At 40.0% G+C, this 9,642-nt stretch overlaps 1 non-coding gene across 1 annotated transcript; it reads right to left on the reverse strand.

Annotated features, from left to right (window-relative positions):
- Positions 1 to 2,415: 2,415 nt before the first annotated feature.
- Positions 2,416 to 2,489, reverse strand: trnai-aau (transfer RNA isoleucine (anticodon AAU)). Its single transcript has one exon. It is a non-coding gene; the product is annotated as a tRNA-Ile (tRNA).
- Between the last annotated feature and the right edge of the window lie 7,153 nt (positions 2,490 to 9,642).

Below are 9,642 nucleotides of genomic sequence, written 5' to 3' on the forward strand. Positions count from 1 at the left end.
GGACTTTGTGTACAATCAATAACTACTGGTACTAACTCAAAGTATGTTTCCCCCTTCAGTTTTATTTTATGCCAGAATAAAGACTTTCTGTCTTTAGAATTCTACATGACTCAAACTGAGATGCAGCAGATCACTTAGCTAGGACAAAGGGTCTTGTACTACAATAATGACTTTTGCTTTATTGCCCATAAGGTCCTCCTCTTTTTTCTTTAACCCTCAGATCATCCCGTAGATGTTAGAATTATTCTAATGAAATTATAATTAACATTTAAAAAAATTCCTTAACATCACTCTTAAAATAACTTTTACCTTACAAATGATTTCTTTACCAGCAAATTTGAGTTGGTATGAATTCATCTATTAATTTTTCGTTATTATTTCATTAAATACATGCCCCCCCGCCCCCTAAAAAAAAGAATAACAGTCCAAATGAAAGGTCTAAATGAATCTTTGCAGTAACAACAGTCTTTTATGCTATTCCAACCACCCCACCTCCCCCCAGTGGACACACCATGCTCCAGTACATGATTCTGGAGTGCTGCGCTATCTGTGCTCCCCACTAACTCTTCCTACCTGCTGGGGTTTCTCCTTCCTGGACCTGCCTTAAAATGCTTAAAATGACAGCACCTTGCCCTCCATTTACCTGCAACATTCTGCACTGTCACAAACAATATTTATGTGCAGATTAGCAGATGAACCTCACCTGGATGATCCACATTTCATTTCTTTGTACTGTTATAATAATGAGTTACTGTATTTCTACCCAGGTGTTCTATCCAGGTGAACTGTGCTCTGTTTCTATCTCCTATGATGTCTTTGTGTAGGAATGCTGTAGTGTATCTTTCATGCTTACAATTTGTCAGCCATCCTCTACCCAACTCATCTCTGGCCAGGTTTATCCAGGGTTAACCGAAGGAGGATGAGTTCCCTTTTGAGTCTGACACCTTCCAAGTCCCTTCCACCATTCCAGTGAGTTTTTCCTACTGTCACCCTTGCCAATGTCATTTGGCTTATTTATCAGTTGTCACAAGGTGTTAACGTTATTATGCACATGTATATAAAATGTGTATATACTCTATATACATATATATATATATATATATATATATATATATATATATATATATATATATATATATATATATATATATATATATATATTGCATTATTCTCTGCACCTTACATGTTATTTGCAGTTTGGATTGGATTATAAAGTGAATTTCATTGGTGAGTACTATATTTTTTGGTGACAAAGTATAATCTAATCTTTACAAAGCAGTGACCAGAAAGGAAGAGCTGGATGAGGCTTTGGTCTCCATGATAGTTAGAGACACACAGCCATTTAGCTTAGTTGAGGATAAAAGCTTCAGGGACTTGGTAGCAAAATTGGATTCAACTTATATTCTCCCAACTAGGAAGGTATGTGTGGTGACATGGATACATTATGAGAGTAGTATTAAAAATATATATAATTATTTTCTTCCTTCCCTTTAGACTGTAAAGGCCATGGTTGAGGCCAAATGTCAATAAGAGAAAGAGAAGGCCAAAGCTGAGGTCCAGAAAATTCCTGCAATGAGTTTGTCAGCAGATATGTGGACATCTCTTAATGTGGATGCCTTCTTGGCTGTGACCTGCCATTTTATAGATGACAACACATTTCTGAAGTCTACACTACTTGGTGTTGTGAAATTCCTGCAGGCGCATACGGCTGAAAATTTGGCCTGTGTGAAATCCTCTCTTATGGAAGAATGGGGAATAAAATAAAGTCACATGTCTGGTTACTGATGGCACATCTAATATGATTGCCTGTGGAAATAGCTGAAGCTGCCTCATGCGCTTCAAAAAAAAAGAAACTGAGGTTGAAACAAGGTGTTGGAGCGATTAGTAGAACTCAGGGAGCCTGTGGGGGCAGATTTGGCGGGTTTACAAACTGATATTCCTGCGCTGATCTCTGATGTGTACAGTAATGTATGTGGGTGCCGGTCTATACTGTATTCTTTTCACAAGGCAACTGTGGAGCTGTCAGACCTCAGTGGCAGGCATAATCATATCCCAACACATTTCAGACTAAAGGATTTGAACTCCCTGGCACTGCCAGACACCTAACTGGCTATAATTTGATGGGGAGGATGCAGGTTGTCTGCATGCCTCTGGAATTGCTTCTTTGACCTATTCACACAGCGATCGAGAGCCTTACACTAATGCCAGAGTCCCTCTGATTTCATACTTTTCTCTGCATTGTCCAAGATTTGTAAACAAGCACAAATCCATGGGTAAAGTTTTGTAATCAAGAACACACTCTCATGTACTTGGAACATGTCTTAGCAGATTGTGATTTACAAGCAATGTTATAAGCAACACAAGTTCAAACAGGTGGTTTGTTGACAAGGGGTCATTCATCAAACAAAACCCACATGGCCCATATGGGGATCGAACCCATGACCTTGGCGTTATTAGCACCACGCTCTGACCAGCTGAGCTAATCGGCCTTTCTCTGTTCATTTTTGCACTTTTTGGTGCAGCACTGAAGGGAACCTTTCCATGAAATTGTAGACTTGGTGTCAACGAGATTACGGCCACTTTTTCGACCGAGCATAGGTGAAAGTTGACACTTATTGTTCCCTCTGACAAATGGTTATTCTGCAGCCAACTTTTGAATTAAACTTCAAAAGCAAATGTGGAGAAGCTTTTGTTAAAGAGCAATTCAGTGCAGTTGTACACAGTGACGAAATCATCAATTGCAAAGTCCACTGAGCTTTATTGCTGCGAGTTACATAGTGCTGTCTACTACACCATGAAATCTGCCATAACAACAAAAATATAATGTCTGATTCTGTGAGCCAAGGAATATAAACCTTTTAGGGACATATTTAAAATATCAGATTTTCTGCCTGAGCACAGAGTAGGCATTTTTTTCTAGCTTTAACCATACGTCCTCTTTCTTTGGAAATCTGTGTCATTGCTGCATGAATAAGCAGAAAGATTTTGAGCAATTTTTTGTCTGGGTCTAAGGGGCAATTTATTCAAACCAAAAGATGCTATTTTAGCTAGTTTGTCAAATGAACATGTCAAACCTACAGAGACAATGTATCTAGCTACAGAGCTCTGCAAGGTTTAATTCTTGGAAGTATTTGAAGCCATAGAAAGTTATTCTGTAACATTGCTTAACTCAATAAAAAGAGACAGTTAGAGCCAATGGCTGCCAGATCTAACATAGCTCACATTTTATAGTGTTTGCATAGCATATCAGAATCTGCAAGAACTATTCCTGTCATTTCAGGAATAAGCTTTTTTGACTTCACAGCTAGATGAAATATTTAGGGTGGATGCAGGATTTGGTATGATCTCCTAGAGAATTGCCATTCCACTGTGTCTTCAGCTTTTGTCCGATCTGCAAACAAGTCCCACTCTAGGAGAACTAGGTCAAGTGGTAGAGTGCTCTTTTAGTATGTGAGTGTTAGTGGGATTGATGCTCACATTCTCAAGTCTAGAATTTGTAGTTTTTTTCTATGATGAAATCCTTTCTGATAGCAAATGTTTTCGGGACCTGCTAATACGCTTATGCCATGCACACATTACGTGACTTTTGAAGTTTTCAAATTGATGTATGGCTCACACTGCACAACTGTATGTCTTGGAATCTGGAAAGCTTAATTTGTGGTATCTCAGTGGCAGACATAATCAGTGATAAACCACTGATATGTCAACTGGTCTTAACACAGACAGATTTAACTTACTCTGTTGAGACTGTGTCTAACTTAAACCTTTCCTTCAAATAGAAGAGATCCTTGTTGCAGAGGTAATGTTTTTACCTTTATATGGTTGTCCCACTCATAGTCATGCAACACACAAATGCAAACCTCTCACAGACTGTCTCACACACATCCAGTTATTCATCTGAACACATGATGTTTCTGTCTCTGTACCGCTATTAGTTATGCAATGGTTCCTCAATACTAGCACTAACTGAACAGGGTTCTGTATAAATATGATCTTTATAACAGCTGCCATAACAGCAAAAATGTAATGTCTGATTCTGTGAGCCAAGGAATTATTATTGATATTGTGAATATTTAATAACCTCCAATGCCAGCAAATTAAATTTCACAATATTGTGAAAATTGTAAAGGATACTTTATTCATGTCCTCATTGCTAAAGATTGTATCGCTTTATCACAGCGATACGCTAGTTAGCTAGCTAACAGTTGAGGTCAGCGAGTGTGAAACTCGGGGCTATAAACCATTCCTTGTGGAACCATTTCATTGTTCAGCTTTCAACTTTGATCGTTTAGGTGCTGGTAGTTTGTTAGCTAGCTAACTGTTCAGCAATAGAAAACCTACTTTTGTATGATTTAGAGACCCAAATTCACAAACCTGTGGGTTTTCAAATGTATCGTTCTCTCTAAATAAGCAAAATGAGTTAAGCCATTACTACAGCTATCGGACTGTTTGAACTACAATATTCAACTGTTCATTTATTGTTAATTAGATTAAATTAACTTTCATAAACATTCTGTATTAATAGAATGTAGTTTGTAATGACTGATTAACTGTGTATATTCAACATGAAGCTATTCATATAACGTTTCAAGTTTGGTTTATTTGTAACATACATTTATTTGCCACTTTCATTTTTAGGCTGTAAAATGAAAGCTCCTTGCTCACAATCATTGCTATAGTTTGATCAAATTCAGTTATATATATAAACTCCCTATTCAATGGGAAGAAACCAGTTCATGTCATTGTGAATTGCTGGTTCTGTAATCAAAACACTGAGGTTCCATATGGGAACAGAAACTGCTGGGACTGTCCATTCTGTGTGCAGTACGATGGCTTCTAAGAGGTATTGCTGTATTTGAGACATGGTGAGGACATATTTTAGTGAAAGTCTTCCAATGATGCACCCTTAACTGAACCGTTTTATGCTATTGCTGCTGTTAAAAAATGCAGAATGGTGATTATAACGAACCGATCCTTGCACAATATATGGAGCACCTCAACCATGGGGTCTCAGCTGGTGTCCCTGTGCTTGATGCACCCAAGACTCAACCAGACACTGAAGATCAAGCAGCTGGCTTCCTTCACTCCCAGAAAGGAAGTAGGTTTTCCATTTGAACTGTTGCCTTCTTAGTTAAGACGTATGCAGGGTTTATTGCAACGCCAGAGTTGTGAAACTGTGCAAGGTAATGCATGTCCAGTGCTGGAATTAAGATAATAGCTCTAAATAGTCTCTGACTTGGGCAGAGATTGTGAGTGGGTCTTCAAGGGCAAACAGGATCTGATGGCCCACATGTAGTTTGATATTATTCCTAAATAACTAAGTTGACTAAGTTTACATGGCTATTTGAAAGAAGCTGATCATGTAAGCAGCAAAGACAGAATATCATTCTCTGACTAAGGATTTAGTTGACTCATGTTTAGCCCAACTAAACTGTGGTCCTGGCTGATTTTAGTTGGACTATTGAGCCACTGACTCATGCACAGAGTTCTCTGAGTATTTTGCAGTTTCTTAGTCTACTGAGTTCTTACTGAGTATAACGCCAACTTTGATGCATTTGTTTTCTTTTCACCGAACAAAGCCTTCAACTTTGACTGTGGTGACATGAATTCCAGATCTGCAGAGTATTTTTTTAGTAATGCATCTTTTGCCCGTGCATTTTGATTGCAGTGTTAGGAGGTCATAACTGCTGATCAGAACTTTTGACAAGAGGGCTTATCCTCATAGCTGACTGACTTTCATGTACAACAAACAATCTTTTCTTATTTATTTTTTTCCAGTTGTAACAAACCGTTCTGCTGTTTTTTAACTTCTGTCAAATTTTTAATGGTTGTATAGGACAATTACGATGGAAATTGAGGTGTACAAGCACCACCTTGAACAGACCTACGAGTTGTGCGTGCCTGTCAGACCGCTGAGCAGTATGACATCCAGCACCAGAACCGACAGCTGCGGGCCCTGCTTTTCAACCACCAGCTCAGATGCAGCCAAGATGCGGACAAAGAATTCATTAAGGTGAGTAATTATTGTCAATGGTTGTCTTAGAATGGTGCTAAAGTGCTTAAGATACTTTTTGGCGATTCCATAGCCAAGAATTCTCAAGGTCACAACTAGCTGCATTCCTGTTGGGTGTGAATGACAGTTGCTCCTTCCCGGTTGATACAAAGTCACGATAGAAAAAAAGGCGTACACAGAACTGCAGTGAACACTGTCCTTCAAGTGCATATAAGTGCATACAGTGTTTGAGCCTGCAATCCAGTTCATTACCCTGTCCAACAGGCTCCCAGGTTCCCCTCCACATCTTCCTTGTCAGAGATGAAAATTGATATAAAAAAAATGGGGAACAGTTGAAATGACTGAGCCAATACACTGCACATTTCACCTTGAATACTTTTGGTTACTTTTTTGTTCCTGGCTACCTTGCTTTTTTAAGCATTGATTATATCAAACACTGATTTATCTAAGATGAGCAAAGACCTGTTCTCTCTTGCTGCATTTTGTTGGGTTTTTTGTTTTTTTTTCCAAATGAAGCTGTTGTTTTCATTTTTGGTGGGTTTCATACTATCCACACCAGCTTCCAGGTTTCTGTCCTTTTACATACCAAGCAATCAGCTTCCTTTCTCTTTGCTACAGAGCACCTCTTTTCTGTCCACACCTGCTTGACTGGTAGCTCTCAGAAGCCTTGCCTTCCTCACCTGTGCTTTTCTGGTTGCGGTGGCCATATGTGGGTCTGGATGTGACTCTGGAGACACATCCTCTCTCCACAACAGCCCGCACACTCTCAGCGGGGGAATCATCCCACCCAAAGAAGCCCACCAAAATGACACTGAAGCCAAAGCAAAGAGCATCACCAAAACTGCAAATGTGGAATGACCTGGTGGGTATTCTGCCAGAGAGAGGCAATAGAGAATATCAAGCTGATCTGGTAGTCTGGAAGCAACCACCAGATGGCTGTTGCTTCTGTTGCCCTTTTGACTTCCATCAACATCTACTCAGGCAGTAAAAAGAAATGGTGTACTGGGAGGTAGTAAATCTTGCTAATCAGTACTTGTTTTTGGCCTGTGAAAATACAAACAAACAATACACATATTCAAACACTTCTGAACTACAATTGCTTATCAGGATTTACACAGGCTTATGTTCTTAATAGCTCTTTGCTTACAACTTCATCAAAGCGGTTTTGTTCTACAGTATGTGCAAAGTCTACTTTCCCACACAGTTCACATGAGTCTTGATTCGTCCTGCTGGTTCTTCATGTCTGTGAATGTGAAAAATCAAACTTTTTTGCTTGGCTTCAAGCAGTGATCCTTTGATTGTATCATTCATGATTCATTTAGGATTACAACCAAGTGGTTCAATATCCAGCCAGAGGTGTACTCAAGTGAGGTAATAAAATGAAATTATTAATGTAAATAATATGATGGCAGGAATTGTAAAAGACCAAATTAGGCTTCAGAAGTAAGCAGGAAGTGAGAATGACCAAATATGGCCTCTGTGGCAAGTCCGGGATTGAGGCCAGGATACCACCTAAAGATACAATTTTAATAAAAAATGGTTTTGTAACTTGATGAAAATGTATAAAGATTGAACCCACCTGAGACTGTTAGACATTCTGTGGACAATACCTCGTCTGTATGCAACATTAAGCTCAGAATAAAGATGGCACCGGCTATTCCCTTCAATTAATTACTTTATTTTCTATTTAAAGTGTACTTGAGAAAAGGACTGGAAAGTGGGAAAAATCTAGGAACCACACAAGAATGTCTGGAGATAAAAATTCAAGGCTGCATAGCCATACCTTAATGTGAGAGATCCTCCATTTCAGAGTCTGCTGTGTGAGAGTCCTGTGCCTTTTTTCTCTAGCTTGGAATAGGACTGTTGCTTCTGCTTCTTAAGGTTTTCAATCAACAAGGACGGTGGCTCCACCTGCAATGAACCATGAGCTTGTTATATTGAACTGCACAAGACAGTAAATTAACTCTTGTATTCATTCTGTATGAAGTGCGCCTCACTTGAGATGTCAGCCAAAGTTTAGCAGTAAATATGGTTATCTGCAGTTAAGTGTGTTGCTATTGAAAGACATCTTCAGCTAAAAATAAGTCTTCCTTGACCCTAATCCACCAAGCCCAGATACAACACAGACATGCATGTGCTGTAGTTGGCTTCAAAACATTCAATGAACTTGTCAGCAACATGGTCCAGATTCCTGCAGCATGTGACATGCGTCTGCACGCATCCTGCCCCCACAGTCTCTGCCTGGCTCCCCCCACCCTCCTCCACCCCCAGTTTGCTCTCTCATCCTGCCCACCAGCAGCTAATGTCCGCCGCCGCAGCGCAGCACCTCCCACTGTATGCTGCATGCTCCTCTGTGTGCCTGTGGTAAAACCTCGCCAAGTTTAGTGTTCTAGCCACTGCACTCCCCTCCCCAACTCACACATCAATCTCAGAGGCAGATGGATTCCTGTCTCCCAGCCGCATCCCAACTTTTTGACCTGTACACATACTTGGATAAATGTTCTCTGTGAATACAAAACAGCAACATTTGTCTAGTGTACCGGAGACCTCTTGGAAGTTTTGTAGACAGATGAGGCCGGGCTGTGCTAGCTGAGAGAGACGATATTTGAGCTTGAATCCGACTAGCACATGCACAGAAGCATAGGGTATTATGAAGGCTCTGCATGATATCGTGACCCAAGGTTGAGCTTACAGTAGGTGGCCATATTGCCTCATATCAAGGGCAGTGTACGTTGGAAGACCATAGCAGAGACGTGTGACCGAACTATGTGCACGAGCGCATAACATGCCGCATTCCTTGTTTTCTCCCATTTTTGAGTGAAGCTAATTGATAGTGCCATCTGCCATCTCCTTTTAGAAAGGCAGTGCAGTGCCTTGGCTGTTGATGTGAGTTGTTTTGTCAAAGGAAAGAATTGAAAATGTGAGCGGTGATCTCCATGTAATACTTAGGCTTTAATGCCCTTTACCACTCATTCAGTGCTTGTCTGTGTTTATGTTTTCAGTGTTGCAGTGTGATTTTATTTAGGTGAAATTTGTTTTCAGTCTATCTGCAGTAGTGCACTTAAAGGGCCAGGAAGGTTAGTGGAACACATTTGCTCTGCCTCTGACCTCACAATTCCACTGTAACAACAGTGTTCAATTCCGTCATTTAAAAAAAACAAACAAACTTGTTTTGGTTTAAATTTGTTTAAAGATTTGTTTAAATTGTGTGTGCCAGTGTATCTGAGTGTGTTACAGTCTCTCTGACCCTTTACACCCATTAGTGCGTTCTTCCACTAGCTTCTCTCTCGTTCCTGCTTCAATATTCAAGGGAGGATTGAGATCCATTCAGGTAATTTTGCAGTCTTCAAAAAATGCATTGAAAGACATTCCAGTAGCTCAGTGGTGCACCTGCGCTCCACTCTGCTCCCCAGTTCGGAGGATGCCAGCACCTATGTTTAGTCTTTTATGTTTAGTCTTTTTTAGTCTGTTTCTTTTTATTTCCTTTGGACTCCAGTGCTTTTTAATAATCTGTTTTGGACATGGTATGGCTGCTCCATTACCCAGGAGCCCATACAAAGGTTCATTTCTGCCTGCATGCATAACTGCTGGAGGGAGGATTTTATGTCCAGAAAATGTTAAGATGGCAA

The sequence above is a fragment of the Electrophorus electricus genome, chromosome 5 (genome assembly GCF_041902795.1).
Source record: "Electrophorus electricus isolate QZ-2024a chromosome 5, ASM4190279v1, whole genome shotgun sequence".
Lineage (NCBI taxonomy): Eukaryota > Metazoa > Chordata > Actinopteri > Gymnotiformes > Gymnotidae > Electrophorus > Electrophorus electricus.